This window comes from Apium graveolens, chromosome 3, assembly GCF_009905375.1.
Source record: "Apium graveolens cultivar Ventura chromosome 3, ASM990537v1, whole genome shotgun sequence".
NCBI lineage: Eukaryota > Viridiplantae > Streptophyta > Magnoliopsida > Apiales > Apiaceae > Apium > Apium graveolens.
Window position 1 is genome coordinate 213,841,144 of NC_133649.1, and position 21,867 is coordinate 213,863,010.

At 38.3% G+C, this 21,867-nt stretch overlaps 1 non-coding gene across 1 annotated transcript; it reads right to left on the minus strand.

Moving 5' to 3' along the window:
- Positions 1–10,597: 10,597 nt before the first annotated feature.
- Positions 10,598–10,704, minus strand: LOC141716060 (small nucleolar RNA R71). The gene has a single exon (XR_012572792.1). It is a non-coding gene; the product is annotated as a small nucleolar RNA R71 (small nucleolar RNA).
- Positions 10,705–21,867: the final 11,163 nt, after the last annotated feature.

The following is a 21,867-nucleotide window of genomic DNA, read 5'->3' on the forward strand; positions in this document are numbered from 1 at the left end:
AATAGAGTAGCTTGCAAGTATTACACCGATTCCATAATTAATGATATTTAATTATGGAAAAGAGTAGCGCACAAGTCAATCTACACCTATATAAACACCTCTAAAGCGTTAGGGTTAGACACACCAAAAACATGTTCGCCTCTAAACACAAATCTCTCTCTCTCGGTGATAGTTTCGTGCCCGTTCAAGCTCGCTGAAGGTGCTCGTTATCCGTAACGCCGCAGCTACCTCGTTTTATCCTGGGAGGCTATCGACTCGCACATACGGTGAGAGGCGAAATAGCTTTAAGGAGACAGTTTCAACTGGACTCGAGGATCTCTCTTCTGTTTATATCTTTTCTTCCTCCGTTTGATTTCGTTTACTCACGCACACACTAGTTTGATTATTTGTATTAATCGCAGATTGTTTTCACATTTTCATGGTACTCCTATCCAAACTGTTTAATGGCGCTGAACAATGTGTAAACTACCTATTATATACGCTTATGCATATTCGCTTGTTTAAGATTCCTCCGATGCAGAACGAGATGTGTTTTTGAAAAGTTAGCCTGTGTGTAGGAAAACAAAGAAAGACTTTTATTTATCAAATCTTGGTGGGCCTGTAAATAAAACTTATTTTCTTTTAGTCAAATGATAAATACCTATTTTAACTTTTATTTAGTCAAAGTTAGCCTGATATGATAAATTTTGATCACATATAAAAATTTGTATTATTTAAATACTAAGGCTCAAAACTTAAAATACCCATTTTTTGGGATCACATACCTAAAATGTATATATGTGCGAAGTAGTGCGCCTTAAATACTCACCGAATATGCATTTTGGTGTTTAATTATTTTAACATACATGTTCTATTTTAATTTTGATACGTATTCATATTAAATTAAAAAAGGAATACATATGTTCAACATGCGTGTTCATTATAATTTTATAAAATTTGAATATGCATGCTAAACATACATAAATGGTGAGTATTTAGACCGGAACTTCACATAAAATAATATTTTCGATACTTCAAAATGAAAAATAGTGTATTTTGGACGTTTTTCAAATACGAATATATTTAAAATTTAAATTTTGTGTTAAAAGCCAACTAAAATATAAGTAATACTAAATATCCCAAATTCGTTATCAAAATTTGGTTCAAATGATGTGATAATGATGATTTCACCATTTGGATTGATTTTATTGGTAGTTTTTATGTGAATATAGGGAGTTACCTATTATTAATTGTTTTATAGTCAATCACAACATTTGAAATAAGTTTTGGAATCTCTAACATTATTCTTATATATATATATATATTATATTTTATATAAGAAAAAAGTTTTAAGCTCAAAAATTATAATTTAGGTGTGTTAAAAAAATTTGAACTAAAAGTAACTTTTAAGTTCAAAATTTTTAAAGGGAAACAAGTCCATGAATCACAAATTTAAAGTGAAACTGGATAACATAAATTTACCCGAGAACTTATAATTTCATTTAATTAACTGTATTGATAAATATATATATATAATTTTTTTTTGATTTTTTTAAAATATATATTATTATAACATTTTAAATTATGATATAATCATTTTATCATTTTCACTTAATTTGGTTAATTTTGTATTTATTAGATGGTAACAAACTTATCGTCTAGAATACACGACTTATGATTATATCAAAATCTATTCGATTGATGTTAATTTTATATAAAAATTTGTTAATTTTTTTTAATTATTTTTATAAATATAGTATAACTTATCTATTACTATTATATAAAAGACGAAATATTGAAAATTTTAGTACGGTATCTATTTTTTGGTATCCTTACTTATAAACTTTATAATAATTATAATAGATTAATATGGATTTAAACTAAATTTATTAAATTACCCATATCTATTAATATGAGACTGTATTTGGGTAGGAATATATGATGTTCGTGCTAAAATAAAATAATAAATATGACTGACTGTGTCAAAATAATTATATTATATCGAGATAAAAAATTAAAGTAAGAAATAATTTGTTGATCGATATAAGGATATCGGGGTAAAAATAACACATTATTTACTCTTTTAATAACTATAATTAATATAATATTATAATGAAAATTATAAAATAACAAATATTTAAAATAACTGCGCACGAGTTTTAGGATAGTTAATTTAATAAATCAGCATACCAATAAAAATGTGTGTTGCGACCGAATTTCTCAACATGCTTGAGATGATTAAATAAACTATCAAAATCCACCAATAAGCAATTTCAGTAATCTCATATAAAAAATGAATATATAATGTAAATTATATAGTAATTCAAACTTGGAATGCGCATACTTTTTTGCCATTGTTGACCCCTGCAATAGGGTCGGACTTCGCAACTTTCACTTCATGTAGCAATTTTTCATTTTTTTAATCTAATTTCTATCACAGAATTATTGTTGTACTATGATTTTTAAACAAGTTTCTACGGGAAGTCATTCGAAGAATGAGTTCAATAAAAAAGAATGTTTTAGCATTTTGATCTAATAAAAGTATAAATTCAAATAGGACATTTGAATAATATAGCTTGTGTTGCATTGTGTTGCAGGGATAATTTCTTACATCAGTATTTTCAGGTAGATGTCCAGAATAAAGATCAAAGATGATATTTGAGGGCGGAGAAAGATTATGTATGGTAGTAATTGAGTTTATATGACTCTTTCAAGAAACAATAGGGGTTTCTTTATTTTTTATCAAATATCAACTCATATCTCATACAAGTGCCTACGTATCCTCTTTATAGGGATCAAACATCACGTAATTTTTGTGAACAAGTTATCTAGGCTAGGATTATGGTTTTTCTACCCGTGCAACCCAAACCCATATCCAAGTCAGGCCTTCGACCAATTATTCACGTAAATCTCGACCGACCCCACACGCTTCCTACAATCTCGCGGCAACTCTGCATTTCTTCCCGTGATTGTAGGAATGTCTCGCGTCGGTCCCGAAATTTACGAAAAACTCAGTCATTTATGAGTCATTTTCCATAAATTCACCTAATGCGAGCCCGCATGGTCACATTGGCTGACATCAGTCCTTGTCTAACCTCTAAATGAGCCCTCTCTTTCACTATCCCACTGGACACGAGCTCACGAGCCCAGCTCGCATGTTGATAGGCTTCTTCAGTTCATACGCGATGCAGGCTGGAAGTCATGTGGTGGGCTCACAGCCCACCATCATGATTATAAGGTAATGTGAGCCCACGATCGAAGCTCATACTCTATAATCAATCTTCTTCATTTTGGCCAATGTGCCATGTTAATGCACTGTGAACCCACAAGCCCAGCTCGTTGAGACTTTGTGTCACTTAAAGGCCCATACTTTAACAGACGAACCAAAGTGCGAGCCCATCTGTTCAGCTTGCACTTTTCAGCAATTTAGGCCCAACTTTACATTATACTTATAAGGACCTGTTTAGGGCCCAAGCCACAAAAGTGGGCATAACAACTACCCCCAAAATTCCTGGTCGGATTTTGGGGCAAGGAATTTTTCAATACCTGCTTACCTGTTCCTGCGAGTGCGAGCCCATGAGGTCGCTTCTCTCTTTATACCTATATATATGATGCGAGTTGATGAGACCATATGATTATCTGGTCACCCCACACTCTTGCAATAGTCACATCTCCTGAGTGATTGACAACTGTAAGACAGATGTCATTGGGATATATGTCATCCACCAGGATGATGACACGTGTCATCATCACTTTTTCTCTCCTATCCCCTATATATGAGAGATCCACTTGCCATTTGTAACTTTTCCAAGAAAATTAATCAAACTCTTGCCATTTTTCTCAAGGATCTACCACGGCGAAGACAATCATTACCAAAAGAACCGTTTACAGGCGGCGTTATTCTCCGGCGACAGATTTTTTTAGGATCTTCATTTGAATCATCCACAGGTACCACTTTGATCCAAAATCATCCATTTCCATTGTTGTTGCTCATATGTCTTCTGTGAGCACACACCAAATGTTCGATGCGAGCCCGTTTTAACACAGACTCACAAATCGCAATGCGAGCCCATCGGCTCGCATAGACACTTAAGTGCGACCCCATTTTTGTGTGCAATGCGAGGACACTAGCTCGCTTTTACTTTGACCTTTTTTTAAAATTTATAAGGGCACACACTGACATTCACCATCTTTTACAGATGTCGAGTGCGTCTTCTGCTCGTTCGTACGAGTCGTCTCGCTCCTCTTCAAGCCTGGCTCGCTCCTCGGCTACTCCTTCCCCTCTCAATCATTATCCACCTGAGCAACGAGGCTTCAAATATTTCCAGCGCGAGCTGACTTCTATCTCTGGTCGTCTTAGCCAGTCCATTTCTTCCGGGGGTTAAATGGCGACTGGATCACTCAACTAACCAAAAACCTTCAGTTGGGTCATCCAACTCAAAAAACTTTCAATCACATCATTTTACTCTTAAAACTTTTCATTCAGATCACTCGCCATTACATTCCGTTAAAAAATTAAAGGAATGCTGACTAAACTTGATGACTTGGCTAAAATAAATCTATTGTGGCATGTGCAGTCAGATGAAGCGGCGTTTTGGTCACTCAAATGGCTCAAAATTTACAATGTGGTCATCAAAGTAAAGAAATTTTCATTCAAGTCACTGACCATTACGTCTATTAAAAACTGGGAAAAAAATCCAACGAAGAGCTCTCCTACAACCACTATTTTCTCTATTAAAAATTTGGGAACATATAAATGCAATAAATAAATGTATCAATATGTTGTTCAATTCCCATATTAAAGTCGTTACAAATCTTAAAATATCTCAAAAAAAATCAAAATTTTGAAAATTGTTCTCAAAATTTTTATTGGGATTTTATTTCAAAATCCCAAAATTGTTCTATAATGACTCATAACGCGATTTTATTTTGGACTCGTATGCTTGCACGATATTCTCTTATCACAAATACATTTTTTAAAATTATTTATTTTAAATGACTTTAATAACCCGTTCAACTCAATTCAAACCGATCCAAACCGGCGAACAAATGGTAGGGTTAGGTTGCTAAAATATATTTAACGTGGTCAACCCGACCCATGTGCACCCCTAATTTCTGTGAATAAAATCATTGATGATAATCTGTGTATTTGTTGTAAAGAGGTGTGATACGAGGGCCCTTAATGTTATTTAGGAGACCTATTTATTCGGTTTTCTTTTCAATTTTTAATGGACATAACGATTAGTGGAATAAATAAAAGTTTTTTTAGTTTGATGACCAAATTACAAGTTTCAAGCTAGTTGAGTGACCAAAATACCGCATCAGCTGACTGTACATGCCACAGTGAATTGAATGTAACAGTAATTGACCTGGATGAAATTTTTTTAGCGTAAAATGATGTAACTAAAAGATTTTTAAGTTGGGTGACCCAATTGGAAGTTTTCGGCCAGTTGAGTGACCAAAATTTCATTTAACCCTTTCTCCCAGCTCCGCTATCACCCCACAGGGGGCCATAAACATAGCTCGAGTCGAAAATTCGATATGTGCCAGCGGCTTCAGCTTGCTGAACATCCACCTCGACCCCAACCCTGAGGACTATACCAGGGAAACCAACATTTATGACTGGAGGAGTAGACCCATGGATCTTTCAAAGATTCCTAGATTGATCGGAGTGGAGGAGCTTCTCAGACGCGAGCCCACTCCTATTGACAAAAAGTGAGCTGATGAGATCCTGAGGGAGATGGCTCAAGAGAGAGAAGCTCATCTTAAGCTTGCTATGGACATCACCCTCAATCTCATTTATCTTGACTCTAAGTCCACTGATAGAGACCTGGGCATCGCTTACTATGATATCAACAGAGGGAAGAAACTGGTTCCTTCAGAATATCCTATCCTTGGGCTCGAGGGCGAGGAGGTGGTAGATGTGACAAGTCAAATCAACGTCTACAACTACAACTACGTCCCAGGTGATCCCCTGAACTATATCTTCCCCTGCCCATCCCGAACTTGAGGGCAAGATTATTTTCAGGAATCAAATAATTCCAGACGGGGAGGAAAGCTCTAGCTCAGCTCAAGAAAAGGTGAAGGTCTTGTCCTACCGCGAACTGGCATCCTCGCTTACCCAGAAGTATCTGGCCGATATTGTGAACCAGTTCTAGCTCGAGGGTCACATCATTCTTCCTCATTCATACATGAGATGCTACATATTCAATCATTCTGAGAATGGTGGTAGGGTTCCCCGCATGGTACTTTCTACCTTCCTGCTCAGGCTTGGAATTTCCTCTCTCCTTTATCCATTCATCAAGGATGAGTGCGAGTTTTACCAACTCGCACCACTTCAAATTAATCCCAACGGATATAGGGCTGCCATTTCCTTGTACATCATGTACCACAAATGCAACTTCCCTCCTCTAATCGCGAGGCAGATGGGCTACTTTCTCAACCTGAAACATTCACCAAATGACTTTGGGTACTTCAACCTGTCTGTCTGGCCTTGCTAAAATAAAAAGAACATGATTCACAGTGGACCGAGCAACTCGGGGAAGTGGAAAAGTCCATATTTCTACATTCACGAGGTGCCCCGGGTTCAAACTCATTTCTACTATGACCCATATAAGACAAGTCTCCTCTAGTCGCATTTCTCTCTTTCATAGTAGTTTATATTAACAATCAATCTTCCTTTTATATTTATCACCATCCACCCCACCTCGCACTGTCCTCCATGGGAAGGAGAAGACAAATGCGGATAGCCTCCTTGAGCTCCCGGTCGCGGAAAAGAACATCCGTAAACTTATTACCACCTCGAACCTGGCCGAGTATGGATTTTTAAAAGAGAGAGTAAGGTTCACTCCCCAAAAGAAAAAACCAAAGAAATATATCCAAAAAAGGTAAGGATACTAGGCTCGCAACTCGGCCCCATAGCCTCACATATTGTTAGTAGTACGGGCCAGTGGGCTCGTACCTTTTATATTTCTGCACGCACCTCACGCTGCACTTTGTTTGCATATCTCTTGCATGCTCGCATCTTTGATTTAAATTATTTGCATCCTATTCACATGCATCTTTTTACCTGCTTGCATCTAATTTACGTTAACATTCTCCTTTGTTGGTTATTTTCAGTAATGATTATCTCTCCCATCGCTTTCATGGAGGAGGCAGAACAAGCTGCCGCAACTTCGGGCCCGGACCAACAGGTGGAAGAGACCACCATGGCTCACACATAGGAAATCTCCTTTGCACACCGGAAAACTTTAACTGAGCACCTCATAGGTGGCCCCCCTTCTCCAAAGCTCAAGAGGCACCAAAGCTCCAAAGATGGGAGGATAAGCGAGCCCGACCCCAAGAGAGCCCTTCTCTCTGTTCCCTCTGATGTTCCTCTTCCATCCTCCTCATCTATCATTGCAGTCGGGACCACGTTTGATCGGCTCTCATAGGCTAATGTGAGCGATCAGGGTGTCAAAAATTGGTCTTCGACCTCTCTCGAAGCCAATAATAATGCGCTGACTCGGGCCGCAGCCGAACTGTACTTCCGCCAACTCTCCAGGACCCATGAGATTCGAGTCATCGACCAAGCTAATGCGAAGCTGGATGCCAATGTCAAGGCTCTACAAAGTCAAATAAACAAGCACAGGCAGAAGAAAGTCAAGCTTGTGGAAGGTTATCAACATAAGATGTTTGACTTGTGTTCTGCTCATGCCAAGGAGCTAAGGGAGCAGAAAGAGGCTCACAACTTGGCCACAGATGATGCGAGGAAGAAGAGAGAGGCCCTAGAAAAGAAGGTCACAGATCTGGCGGGGTCGCTCTCTGCCTCGAGAGAGGCGGCCCTCACGGATGCCAGGAATTTAGGTGCAAGAAACTTCATGAAAGTCTTCATCATCAAAGTCCCTGCCTTCGAATGAGGTCTTCTACGCGCATGCATGGCCAGGACAACTGAAAATCTTAAGCTAGAGATGGAGAGGGATGCCAAGGCTGCAGAGGAAGCTCGTGCCACAGCCAAGAAAGCCCAGAAGGAATAAGAAGCCAACAAATCTTAGTTTCTTTTTATTGGATAAACTTAGGATGGGAGGCGGGCACCTCGTTTGCCTCGTATTTGTACTTAAATTAATTTGCCTTTGGGCCCAACTTCCAACTTTATATAATGCTTTTATTTTACAAGTTTGTTGTGCTCATATATGATTGTTATATATATATGTATATATATTTGTGCTTCTTTTTTTTAAACAAGTTGAATGAGCTTGCATCACTCATAACCTTTGCCCCTACTGGCCTAGAGTTAATTTAACTCTGGCCGCGTATGACGAATATTTTCACCTGAGAGCGGGCTGAGCCCCCCATCTCGCATCGCATGCCTATTATTCTCACCCTTTTTCTTTTATTCTATGAGCTCGTGTTGTTTCCAATTTAAAACAAGTAAAATGTACTCATGAAAATCCCAGATAGAACAAGCTCACATCACAACTGGCCTAAAATTGTTATAATTCTGGCCGCATATGGCAAGTTTGTTTCCTTAATAGCGAGCTGCACTCACCATCTCGCATCACATATCTGATAAGTGGATTTTATATCTACTTGGAACGCTTCATTTCAGGCTTAAATTATTGTTTTGGACTCAAGTATCTGGTTTGATGTGTTTTTGTGTTTTTGCATTACAGGCATTAGTTGGATGAATAAATGAGCTTTTCAAAGAAATATACTGAAAAGAGATCAGAATTGGAATCCTAGGCCATGTTCATGTTGAAGATCATCTCGATAACTTCGCGTGGAATGTTGAATCATCAAATTTTGACGAGCAGAACTCAAACTACAATAAAAACAAGAAAATGAAGAAAAATTCAGAAGAGCCACGCGCCCGCGCCAGATGTGGGGAGGCCGCGCCAGTTTATCAGAGAGAGCGCGCGCCCGCGCGGGGAAGCCGGGCGGCCGCGCGGGGTCATTTGGTCAGAATCTTGTTTTGAGTATGATTTTGAGTTTTCACGAGCCCAGGTCTACCAGAAGCCTATATATACCACGGATGTCGTGACATCGGTGGTTGTAAAAAATAATTCACTTTTAAGAACAAGGAGCCAAATAAGAGCAATACGAAGACCTAGAGAGTACAAGATGGCTACGGAGAAGAAGACTTTTGTATTATTCAATATAGTTGATACTTTGGATGCTTGTTTTCGATTTATTTTTGAACCCTAATACTCTTATATTGTTTATTATCATGTTTTCATTGGAACCCATGGTGACGATGAGTTCGATTATGAACTAATCATTGTCATAGGGTTCTAACGAATTTATTTATAAATTTCAATAGTTAATTGTTTTATAATCCTTTGTGTGTGGTGATTTATGATTTCCTAGTTTGGTTGTGATTACTCGTCTTTGATGCGTAGCTAATATCTATGATTTTTTGTTAATCTCTATTGAAGCGACAGTGAATATAGAGGTTTCGAACTTGGCATGCTAGCATAGGTTTATGTATGAATTGACATACATAATTTGTGGGTAATTTTAACCATCTTATTCACCCTATGTAATCACGAGAGATAACTTGTTCTTAAACCATTATGTTTTCAATCTTTATAGACATATAGGGACTAAGCATAATTGGTGTCTATTCAACTTCTATCTTAATTGTAGATGTTTGATAGTAGGGTATACATACAACGAAAGTTAGTGTAGACTAATTTCGTGTTATCTGATTAGTTGTCGTCACCATCACATGCTAGGGTTAACGAACATACTTTAAATAAAGTATGTAATGAAGTTAAAATCCAATGTTTATTCTCATATAAATAATTCAATCGTAATTCTCTTAGTTAATGCATGTTAGTATAATCTCTTATAATTAGTTAAATCAAAACTCAAATTGTTACTTGTCTTAGCATTGAATAATAATTATAAATTGTTGCATTGGTGCATAATCTTAACTTAACCTAAACCGATTCTCCGTGGGAATGAACTTGACTTATATCTTATACTACTTGTGATCGCGTACACTTGCGTGTATTTTCGCGTTTGAATTACAGCGAACAAGTTTTTTGGGGCCGTTTCCAAGGATATCGGTGTTAAATTTAGTTTATGTGCTTGACATCAGTGGTCGTTAAAGTTCACTGACTCGAATATTTCACTTACCTGTTACTTTGTTGGTGTTTTAGGTACTCTAGGGATCGTGTATACGAACTCATTCTTAATCTTGTAAGGAAACACTAGGCGAAGTTGAAGAAGTGGAAAAAGAAGTTTTTGAAGAAGAGGAAAAAGTTGAAGAAGAAGTTTTTGATGTAATGGGAAAACCAGCAGCGAATCCGAAAGCTTTGATGGATTATTCTTAACCGAAGATTAATGACATTCAGTCTAGCATTGTCAGACCAACCATTGCGGCTAATACCTTTGAAATCAAGTCTAGCACGATTCAGATGATCCCAACATGCACATTAGATATTTCATCGAGATCTGCGACACGTTCAAGTTCAACAATGTTTTTGAAGATGCTGTGAAGTTGAGGCTTTTCCCATTTTCTCTGAGGGATAAAGATAATTGCTGGTTGGATTCTCTACCAGCTGGTTCTATCACTACTTGGGAGGATATTGCTCAGAAGTTTCTTACTAAATTCTTCCCGATGGCAAAGACGGCTGCAATCAGGAATGCTCTTACTCAATTTGCGCAGCAATCAGGAGAATCTTTGTGTGAGGCTTGGGAGTGCTACAAGGAGATGCTTAGGAAGTGTCCTCATCATGGCATGCCTGATTGAATGATCATCAATTGCTTTTATAATGGTTTGGGAGCGCAGTCCAGACCCATGCTTGATGCATCATCAGGTGGAGCCTTACGGGCTAAGAGCTATGATGAAGCTTATGAGCTAATTGAATTGATGGCTGCTAATGAATATCAGAACCCAACTCAGAGGCTACCTCAAGGCAAGGTAGCAGGAATTTTGGAGGTGGATACAGCTACTGCTATAGCTGCTCAGCTAAAGGCGTTAACGATTAAAATGGATTCTTTGGCTAACTATAGAGTTAATAAGATAACTAGTGTATGTGAGCTTTGTGCAGGTGTCCATGAGATAGAGCAATGTGCTATATCTAGTAAATCATCTCAATTTGTGAGCAACTTTCAGAGATCGCATCAACCAGTTCCTACCACTTATCATTCTAACAACGACAATTATCCTAACTTCAGTTGGAGCAATAATCAGGGTGGTGTGCAACAACCTTATCAGTAGATTGGAGCAAAGCAATTCAACCATCCTGGGTTTCAACAACAGTATGCACCAAGACAACAACTCCAACTTCAACAACAATCGCATGCAAAGGCCGGTCAATCTACTAATGAAAAATCTGAATTGGAGGAGTTGAGGCTTATGTGCAAAAGCCAAGCAGTTTCTATCAAGACTCTGGAGAATCAAATAGGGCAAATTGCCAATGCCTTGTTGAACCGTCAACCAGGAACTCTTCCTCGTGATACAGAAGCTAATCCAGGCAATAGGGAAGTCAAGGAGCAGTTGAAGGCAATCACCTTGAGATCTGGAAAGGTTGCGAGCCCCCAAATTCTGCAAGATGAAGATTCTGAAAACTTTGTTCAGAATGTGGGTGCATCCGCACCTTTTCCAATTCCAGAAAATGAGATTTTAGCTGAAAAAGTGGTGCAGAAGGATGCCGAGGTGGAACCGAAGAAGAAATCTGTTGAAAACAATCCTCCTGAGGGTAATACAGGGGATAAACAACACCTCCACCATATCCTAAAAGACTTCAAAAGCAGAAGTTTGATAAGCAATTTTCCAAGTTTTTGGAGGTTTTCAAGAAGTTGCACATTAACATACCTTTTGCTGAAGCTCTAGAATAGATGCCGAGCTATATTAAGTTCATGAAGGGTATTCTATCTCGAAAGCTAAAACTTGAGGAGTTGGAAACCGTTGTTGTAACTGAAGAGTGCAGTGCTGTGCTGCAACAGAAACTACCTCCTAATCTTAAAGATCCAGGAAACTTCACGATACCATGCATCATTGGCAATCTGTCGTTCGACAAGTGTTTATGTGACTTGGGAGCTAGCATCAATCTGATGCCCTTGTCCGTTTTCTAGAAACTTGGTCTACCTGATCCAAAACCTATGAACATGTCTTTACAACTGGATGACCGTTCCATAACTTATCCGCGAGGTGTAGTGGAAGATTTATTGGTTAAGGTGGATAAACTCATCCTCCCGGCTGATTTCGTCATTCTAGACTTTGAGGAAGATAAGAAGATTCCTATTATCTTAGGAAGACCATTCTTAGCCACGGGCCGAACTCTTATCGATGTACAAAAGGGTGAACTAACCATGAGAGTTCAAGATCAGGATCTCACATTCAATGTCTTCAATGCAATGAAATTCCCCACGGATGAAGATGAGTGCTTTAAACTGGAGTTGGTCGACTCCGTAGTGATTTCAGAGCTTGATCACTTGCTAAGGACTGACGCCTTAGAAAGAGCCTTAACGGGGGATTTTGATAGTGAAGATGAAGAAGGGGAAGAGCAAATGCAGTATTTGAATGCATTTCCATGGAGGAGGAAGTTGGATTTGCTGGTCGAGTCTCTAGGTTTTGAAGAGCTGAAAAATTTTCCAAAGCGTCTCAAGCCATCTATTGAAGAAGCACCTACACTTGAGCTCAAACCATCGCCTAATCACTTGGGGTATGCATTTTTAGGTGATGCATCTACCTTGCCTGTTATTATTGTAACTTACCTTTCAGGAAGTGATGAATACATGCTCTTGAGAACTCTGAGAGAGTTTAAACCAGCAATTGGAATGACTATAGCAGATATCAAGGGAATCAACCCTTCTTATTGCATGCATAAAATTCTGCTTGAGGAAGGAAGCAAGCCAACTGTTGAGCAACAAAGGAGGCTAAATCCTATTATGAAGGAGGTTGTGAAGAAGGAAATTCTTAAATGGATAGATGCAGGAATTATTTATCCTATATCTAACAGTTTGTGGGTGAGCTCGGTGCAGTGTGTGCCTAAGAAAAGAGGCATTATCGTGGTAGCTAATGAGAAGAATGAGCTCATCCCTACTCAGACAGTTACAGGATGGAGAGTATGTATGGATTATCAAAAGCTGAGTAAAGCCACAAGGAAAGATCACTTTCCGCTTCCATTCATTGATCAGATGCTTGACAAATTGGTTGGTCATGAGTACTACTGTCTTCTGGATGGATATTCAGGATATAATCAGATTTGCATTACTCCAAAAGATCTAGAGAAGACCATGTTTACTAGTCAATTTGGTATTTTTGCTTTTCGTCGAGTCTCTTTCGGACTTTGTGGTGCATCTGCTACTTTTCATAGATGCATGATGGCCATTTTCTCAGATATGATTGGCACTAATGTGGAGGTGTTCATGGATAATTTTTTCATGTTCGGAACTTTTGATGACGAATGCTTGCACAATCTTGGGTTGGTGCTGAAAAGATGTGTTGAGACCAATCTGGTGCTCAATTGGGAAAAATGTTACTTTATAGTGCAACAGGGTATCATTCTTGGGCACAAGGTATCTAGAAAGGTCTTGAGGTGGATAAGGCCAAGGTGGGGGTCATTGAAAATCTTCCTCCGCCAATCTCAGTTAAGGGAGTCTGTAGTTTTCTTGGTCATGCGGGTTTTATCGGCGTTTCATCAAAGATTTCTCTAAAATCTCTAAGCCTTTGTGCAATTTGCTGGAAAAAGGATGTTCCCTTCAAATTCGATGAAGAATGTCTAGCTGCTTTTGAAAGCTTGAAAAAGAGTTTGAATTACAGCGAATAAGTTTTTGGCGCCCTTCGAGATGATGTGTGATGCTAGTGACTATGCAGTTGGAGCAGTTCTTGGCCAGAGGAAGCAGAACATTTTCCATGTGGTTTACTATGCTGGTAAGACCCTTAATGGTGCTCAGCTAAATTACACTACTACAGAGAAGGAGTTGCTGGCAATTGTCTATGGTTTTGAGAAATTTTGATCTTATTTGCTTGGGACAAAGGTGATAGTTTACACTGATCATGCGGCTATTCGATATCTAGTCTCGAAGAAAGATTCAAAACCTCGGTTGATTCGATGGAATCTCTTACTTCAGGAATTCGAGCTGGAAATCAAGGATCAGAAGGGTACATAAAATCAAGTAGCAGATTATCTATCATGTGTGGAAGATCAAGGCAAGGCTTCAGAGGACAGGACATTGATCAATGAATCTTTTCCGGATGAGCAACTTTTTGGGGTGCAAGAAGAAGAAACATGGTTTGCAGATATTGTGAATTATCTGGTGAGTAATGTCATTCCCCCAAAACACTCTTATGCTCAAAGGAAGAAGTTTCTACATGAGGCGAAGTGGTATCGATGGGATGAACCTTTCTTGTTTAGACAGAGAGCTGACCAGATTATCAGTCGATGCATTCCGTATAGTGAGACGGAGGGAATCTTGCGCGACTACCATTCTACTGTGTATGGTGGACATTATGGTGGAGAGAAGATAACTGCTCGTATCCTTCAAACAGGATTTTTCTAGCCTACTTTGTTTAAGGATGCTCATCAGTTCGTTTCAAGATGTGATCGCTGCCAACGAGTTGGTAATATATCCAAGAGAGATGAGATGCCTCTTAATGTGATGCTCGAAGCTGTGATTTTCGATATTTGGGGAATTGACTTCATGGGGCCATTTGTCTCGTCCTGGAATAATCAATATATTCTGTTGGCGATTGATTATGTGTCTAAATGGGTCGAGGTTAAAGCATTACCAACCAATGATGCTAAGGTGGTGATTAACTTCCTTCATAAGAAGATATTCACGCATTTCGGCATTCCGAGAGTCATAATCAGTGACGAGGGATCGCATTTCTGTAATTACAAGTTCACTGCATTGATGGAAAAGTATCACGTGAATCATCGTGTTTCCACAGCTTACCATCCTCAAACTAATGGGCAAACTGAAGTGTCTAATCAGGAGATTAAACGTATCTTGGAGAAGATGGTGAATCCATCAAGAAAAGACTAGTCTTTGAAGCTAGATGAAGCTGTTTGGGCATATAGAACAGCATTCAAGACTCCTCTTGGTATGTCTCCTTTCCAGTTAGTGTATTGGAAGGCGTGTCATTTGCCTACGGAGTTAGAGCATAAAGCATACTGGGCTTTGAAGAAGTTAAATCTTGACATGGAAGCTACTGGAGAGAAAAGAATGCATTAACTAAATGAGCTCGAGGAGTTCCGACTACAGGCTTATGAAAATAACAAAGTGTCCAAGGAGAAAGTCAAGAGATGGCATGATAGGAGATCAGCGCGCAAGTCTTTTGTGCCTGGTCAGAAGGTTCTATTGAACAACTCTCATCTCCAATTTTTTCCGGAAGAGCTTAAGTCGAGGTGGTCAGGGCCATTCACGGTCAAAACTGTGTTTCTACACGGAGCTGTGGAGATTTTTGATACGCATCTGGATCAAGCGTTCAAGGTGAATGGGAAAATACTGAAGCATTACTATGGAGATACGGAAACCGCGAGGTGGTGAGCACCGTTCTTTTGACAATTTGAGTTCTACGTTTCACCTCAAGCTAGCGACGTAAACCAAGCGCTTTGTGGGAGGCAACCCGTGACTTGTTGTATCTTAGTATGATTAAAAAAAGAAAAAAAATCATTTTTCCAGAAGCACGGCACGCCTTCACCAGAAGCGAGGTAGCCGCACAGAACTGGCAGAATCACGGCACGCCCGCGAGGGAGGGGGGAGGCCGCGCGACATGTCTGGAAGAAAAAAAGAAGAAGGAAAAAATAGAAAAAAAAAACAAAACAAAAATAAACCCTACCCGAATTTTACCCTATTCCTACCCTAATTCTTATTCCTACACACTTCTAACCCAAACCCATATATATCCTATATATACATACATCCTATATACCAATCTCTCATATATCTTTCACTTTCAAAACCATAGCTTCTCCTATACACTACATACATACAAAATCTCTATTACTCTTACAATGGCACCCAAAAGATCGAGAATCATGGTTAGTAGCAGCTCTAGTCCCTCATCTACCGAGGATTCGATTGATAGTGGAGTGGCAAATAGATTTTCTTCTCCGGAGGCCCAGGCCGATTTTAAGAGATTGATGTCCAAATCAATTGTGAAGGAGAGGGGTTTCTTACCTACAACGAGCGATGGAAAGCATTTGGAGATGGTTACGGAGATGGGTTGGCAGACTTTCTGCGAGGTACCTGCTGTTGTCCCGATGAGCATTGTGCGAGAGTTCTATGTGAATGCTAGAGCGGACATGAATGGGTTTTCTGTGGTTCGTGGGTTGACGGTGGATTATCATCCCGCGGCTATTCGTCGGGTCATTAATCAACCCGTGAGAAAGTCAACGCAAGAGGACTGGGTGAATAAATCTAGGGATGAATTGGATCTTGATTATATTATGGCTGAATTGTGTGTTTCGAGAATACAGTGGAAGTGCAAGAAGGGCACGAATGAGCCGCTCACTTTTCCAGCTGCATGTATGAATAGGTATGCTCGGGCTTGGAATGCCTTTATATGTGCCAATATTATGCCTTCTTCGCATCAACATGATGTTAATGTTGATCATGCTATTCTACTTTGGGGGGGGGTCTTGAATGAAGAGTATGTGGATCTTGGCCATGTAATATATCTGTTAGATATATTTGAGGTGTCATGTCTAATATGTTTCATGTTTACTTTTCAGATATTAATAAACCAGAAATATCAGGACTTACTGGAATCAGTACTTACTGGAAGTCAGAACTTCATATCAGGACTTAAGGTCATATCAGAACTTAAGTACGGGAGGACTTACGGTTAAGGAAGGAAGCTGATTAACAGTAGAAGATCGTGACTAAAATAAAAGAAGATATGCATGAAAAGAATTAGAAGACTGGAAGACTTGAATAAGATATCTGATTGATATATTTTAGGAGAAAGAATTATATTCCATATCAATTAGAAGTTATCTTGTAACTGTGTAGTATATAAACACAGACATAGGTTTACACTATATGTGTTATCATTATTGAGATATATTATTCATTGTAACCTAGCAGGTCTTAGTGATATTTGTTCATCACTGAGAGAGAACAGTTCCATTGTAACAGAATTTATTATATTGAACATATCTATTTACTGTTACTTGTGTTCAAGATCGATTTGATTATAATAACACTGTATTTAACCCCTTTCTACAGTATTGTGTGACCTAACAATTGGTATCAGAGCATATCTGTTAACACACATACAGTAAAGATCTAAACAATCATGTCTGAAGAAGCAGAAACTCTAACCAAGCCCACCAAAATTGAAGAAACTAAAAACACTCAAATCCACAGTCAATATGAGACTATTAGGGTTCCCATACTGAGACCTTCTGAGTATCCCATATGGAAAGTTAAGATGGCTATGTTTCTGGAAGCTACAGATCCATAATACCTTGATAGGATTAATGAAGGACCATATAAGCCAACCAAGCTTTCTGTTGCAGTCGCAGATCAATCGGCAAAGTCCATACCAAAGGAGAAAGGTGATTACACAGCTGAAGACATCTCATCTATTGCCAAGGATGCAAGGGTAAGGCATTTGCTGCATAGTGCAATTGATAATGTCATGTCAAACAGGGTAATTAATTGCAAAACTACAAAGGAGATATGGGATGCCTTGGAGACAAGATGTTAGGGGACTGATGCAATCAAAAACAACAGGAGGACTATACTCACTCAAGAGTATGAGCACTTTGACTCAAAAGCTGATGAGTCATTAACTGAGTTATATGACAGGTTTGTCAAACTCTTGAATGATCTGTCATTGGTGGATAAGGAATATGATCTTGAAGATTCAAATATGAAATTCCTTTTAGCTCTTCCTGAAAATTGGGATTTGAAGTCTACTACCATAAGAGACAACTATGCTCTTGATGAAACTACTCTTGATGAAATTTATGGTATGCTCAAGACTATGAACTTGAGATGGATCAAAGGAGCAAGAGACATGGGAGTAAGTCAAGGATAGTTGCTCTTAAGGCTGAGGAGGAATCTCCTAAAGTTGCCATCTCAAAGAAGGGCAAAGGAAAGGCTCTCATCATAAAGTCTGATTCAGAGTCATCACATTCTGATGATGATGATGATTCAGAAAATAAAAGCTTACCAGAAATGGATGTTGATGCAGAGATGATGAAATTGTGTGCTCTTATGGTGAAGGGTATCACAAAGATAGCCTGCAAGAAATTCCGAAAGGGAAAGAAGTTTTCCAGGAAAGGTGTAAGTGCTGATAATAAAGGGTTCAGAAAGTCTGAAGGCAAAAGTGCAAAGTCTGACAGAGGAGACATCTCAAATGTCAAATGCTACAATTATGGTAAAAGAGGCCACATATCTCCTGACTGCAAGAAAGGAAAGAGTGATAAAGGCAAGGCACTTGTCACAAAGAAGAAAATGTGGACAGATTCTTCAGACTCTGAATATGAGGTAAATTATGCCTTGATGGCAAATGCTGATGGCAGCCCTGCTGAATTGAAGGTACCTCAAACAACTTATGATTTTCATACTGATGATATTATTGAGTTGAGATTATATCTTGAAACCATGTTTATTAGTTACAGAGATCAAACTTTAACATGTGAAAGATTAACTTCTGAAAATCTTGCTTATAAGAAAATGAATGACTATTTAGAAAAGGAGTTAGTTATGTTCCACCAAACTCAAAAAGAAAGAGATGATGCTTTTTATGTTAGAGATGAAGTGCTAAAATTGAATGAATCTCTAAAAACTGAGTTAGAAAAAGAAAGAGAGATTATCAGGATTTGGACTAACTCTGGCAGAACAACTCAGAATTTGTTAAGTAGTGGAAACTGGAAATAGGGCTTAGGTTATGGAGATGATAAAAGTGAAAAAGGAACTGAACAAATTGAGCCAAGTATTGTTAAACAGACTACTAAGCCAAAGGTGAATCCTGTTAAGTTTATAGCTAAAACTGTAAAGTTTGATTCTGATAAGATGAAAGAGTCTGTAGCAGAAGTTAAGGAAAAGTCAACTTCTGACAAAATAGAACATGATAAACCAGCTGAAGTTAACATAGGCTTAATGACAAAGAAGCAGCTTAAGAATAAGCTGAAAGAAATCAGTAATGTCAACAAGGTAAAGGCAGCTAGGAAAAATAGGAATGGTAAGGAAAGTGTGAATAAAAGCAATAATTATATGCCTGTTCCTAATGCTCCTAGAAAGAAATATTATAATTGTGGAAACTCTAACCATCTTGCTCCTTTTTGCAGGAAGAATAAGAATATAAACTCTTTACCTCCTAAGTCAAGAATTAAGAGTCAGTCTGTTAGGTTTAAGCCACAAAATCCTTGTTTTCATTGTGGTAGTTTATGGCATTCCATTTATAATTGTAAGGATTATCATAGTTTGTACTATGATCATTATCAAATAAAACCTTCATTGAAGAAAGTTACTTTAATTCCTTCTAGTGTAAAGTCTGATGCAAAGGCTGATATAAGTTCTAATAAACAGCATGTTAGCATAAACTCTGATATTAAATCCGCTGCAAATGCTAACAAACTTAAAAAGGCCAAAGGATCCAAGCAAGTCTGGATCCTTAAAACTAATGATTAGTGGTGTTTGTGATTGCAGGGCAACATGAAAGATATCCTAGTGCTGGACAGTGGATGTTCAGGACATATGACTGGAAATAAAGCCCTGCTATCAGACTTTGTGGAGAAAGCTGGCCCAAGAGTTTCTTATGGAGATGGCAACATGGGAAAAACTTTGGGATATGGCGATATCAATCTTGGGAATGTCATCATTGAATCAGTAGTTCTTGTCTCAGGACTTAAACACAATCTGCTGAGTGTGAGTCAAATCTGTGACAGAGGTTATCATGTGGATTTCTTTGAAGAACACTGTGAAGTTGTAAGCAATTCTACAGGAAAAGTGGTTCTAAAAGGTTACAGGCATGGTAACATTTATGAAGCCAGGCTTTTAACAAGTATTGATGGTTCTGCAATCTGTCTGTTGAGTAGAGCATCAATTGAAGAAAGATGGAATTGGCATAAAAGACTCTCTCATTTAAATTTCAACAACATAAATGAGCTTATAAAGAAAGATCTTGTGATAGGATTGCCAAAATTAGTATTTGCTCTTGATGGCCTTTGTGATTCATGTCAAAAGGCAAAACAAATAAAATCTTCATTCAAGACCAAAACTGAAACCTCAATTCTTGAGCCTTATCACCTACTGCATGTTGATCTATTTGGTCCAGTCAATGTCATATCTATTGCAAAGAAGAAATATGCTATGGTTATAGTGGATGAGTTCACAAGATACACTTGGGTGTATTTCTTGTACAAGAAGAATGAAACTGCATCTACTCTAACTGATCATGTCAGACAACTGGATAAGTTGGTCAAAGATTCTGTTAAAATTATAAGAAGTGATAATGGCACCGAGTTCAAGAATTCAATAATGGAAGAGTTCTGCAAAGAGCATGGAATCAAATAGGAATTTTCTGCACCTGGTACTCCACAACAAAATGGAGTTGTACAAAGAAAGAACATGACTCTCATTGAAGCTGCACGAACTATGTTTGATGAAGCAAGGCTACCAACCTACTTTTGAGCTGAAGCTGTGCAGACTGCTTATTTTACACATAATGCAACACTCATAAATAAGCATAGAAAAATACCATACGAGATGGTGAAAAAAAGAAGCCAAATCTGAAATACTTTCATGTATTTGGATGTAAGTGTTTTGTTCTTAAGACTCATCCTGAACAGCTATCAAAATTTGATCTAAAAGATGATGAAGGAATTTTTGTTGGATATCCACTTTCCACAAAAGCCTTCAGAGTCTATAATTTAAGAACAAGGGTTGTCATGGAATCTATCAATGTATCTTTTGATGATAAGAAGCTTACTAGACTTGAAGATTTCAATGATCACGAGCAGCTGAGATTTGAAAATGAAGACTTAAATTCTGATTCTGTAAATTCTTATGACTTATACTCTGATCCTGTAAGTTCTGATGTCATTGAAACCGTGGTAACAACTCCAAAGGAAAATGTACCTGTCCAGGGGTAGCAAGCTGTCGATCCTACCACAACTCAAGATTCTCAATAAGCATCAGAACCTGTAACTGGCTCTTCAAGTTCAGATGAGCCAAATTCTGATAATTCTGGAAACTCTGATTCTTCAAATACTGAAGGATCTAACTCAAATTATGAAGTCTCAGAGAGCATAACTACATGGGGATCATCAGAAAATGCTAATGAAGATAGCATGGATCATGGGGGAGGATCCAGTTCTAGAAATCAACTTTCATCTGCAAGGAAGTGGACCAAATCACATACACCTGACTTAATTATTGAAGATCCTGAAGCAGGTGTCAGAATTAGAACTGCAACATCAAATGAATGTCTCTGTCATTCTTTTCTATCTCATACTAAACCAAAGAAAGTGGAAGAAGCTCTTCAAGATGCTGATTGGGTGCAAGCAATGCCGGAAGAGTTAAATGAATTTGAAAGAAATAAAGTCTGGACCCTAGTACCAAGACCCAAGAACAGATCAGTTGTTGGCACATAGTGGGTGTTCAGAAACAAAACTGACAGTGATGGCATAATTACAAGAAATAAAGCAAGGCTGGTTGCTAAGGGTTACTCTCAACAGGAGGGTATTGATTATGATGAAACATTTACACCAGTTGCTAGATTAGAAGCCATAAGAATCTTTTTGGCTTATGCTGCTCATAAAAAGTTTAAAGTCTTTCAAATGGGTGTAAAAAGTGCTTTTCTCAATGGAGAATTGGTAGAAGAGATGTATGTTGAACAACCTCCACGATTTGTAGATTCAAAATTCTAAATCATGTCTACAGGCTTGACAAAGCACTTTATGGCCTTAAGCAGCTCCAAGAGCATGGTATGAGACT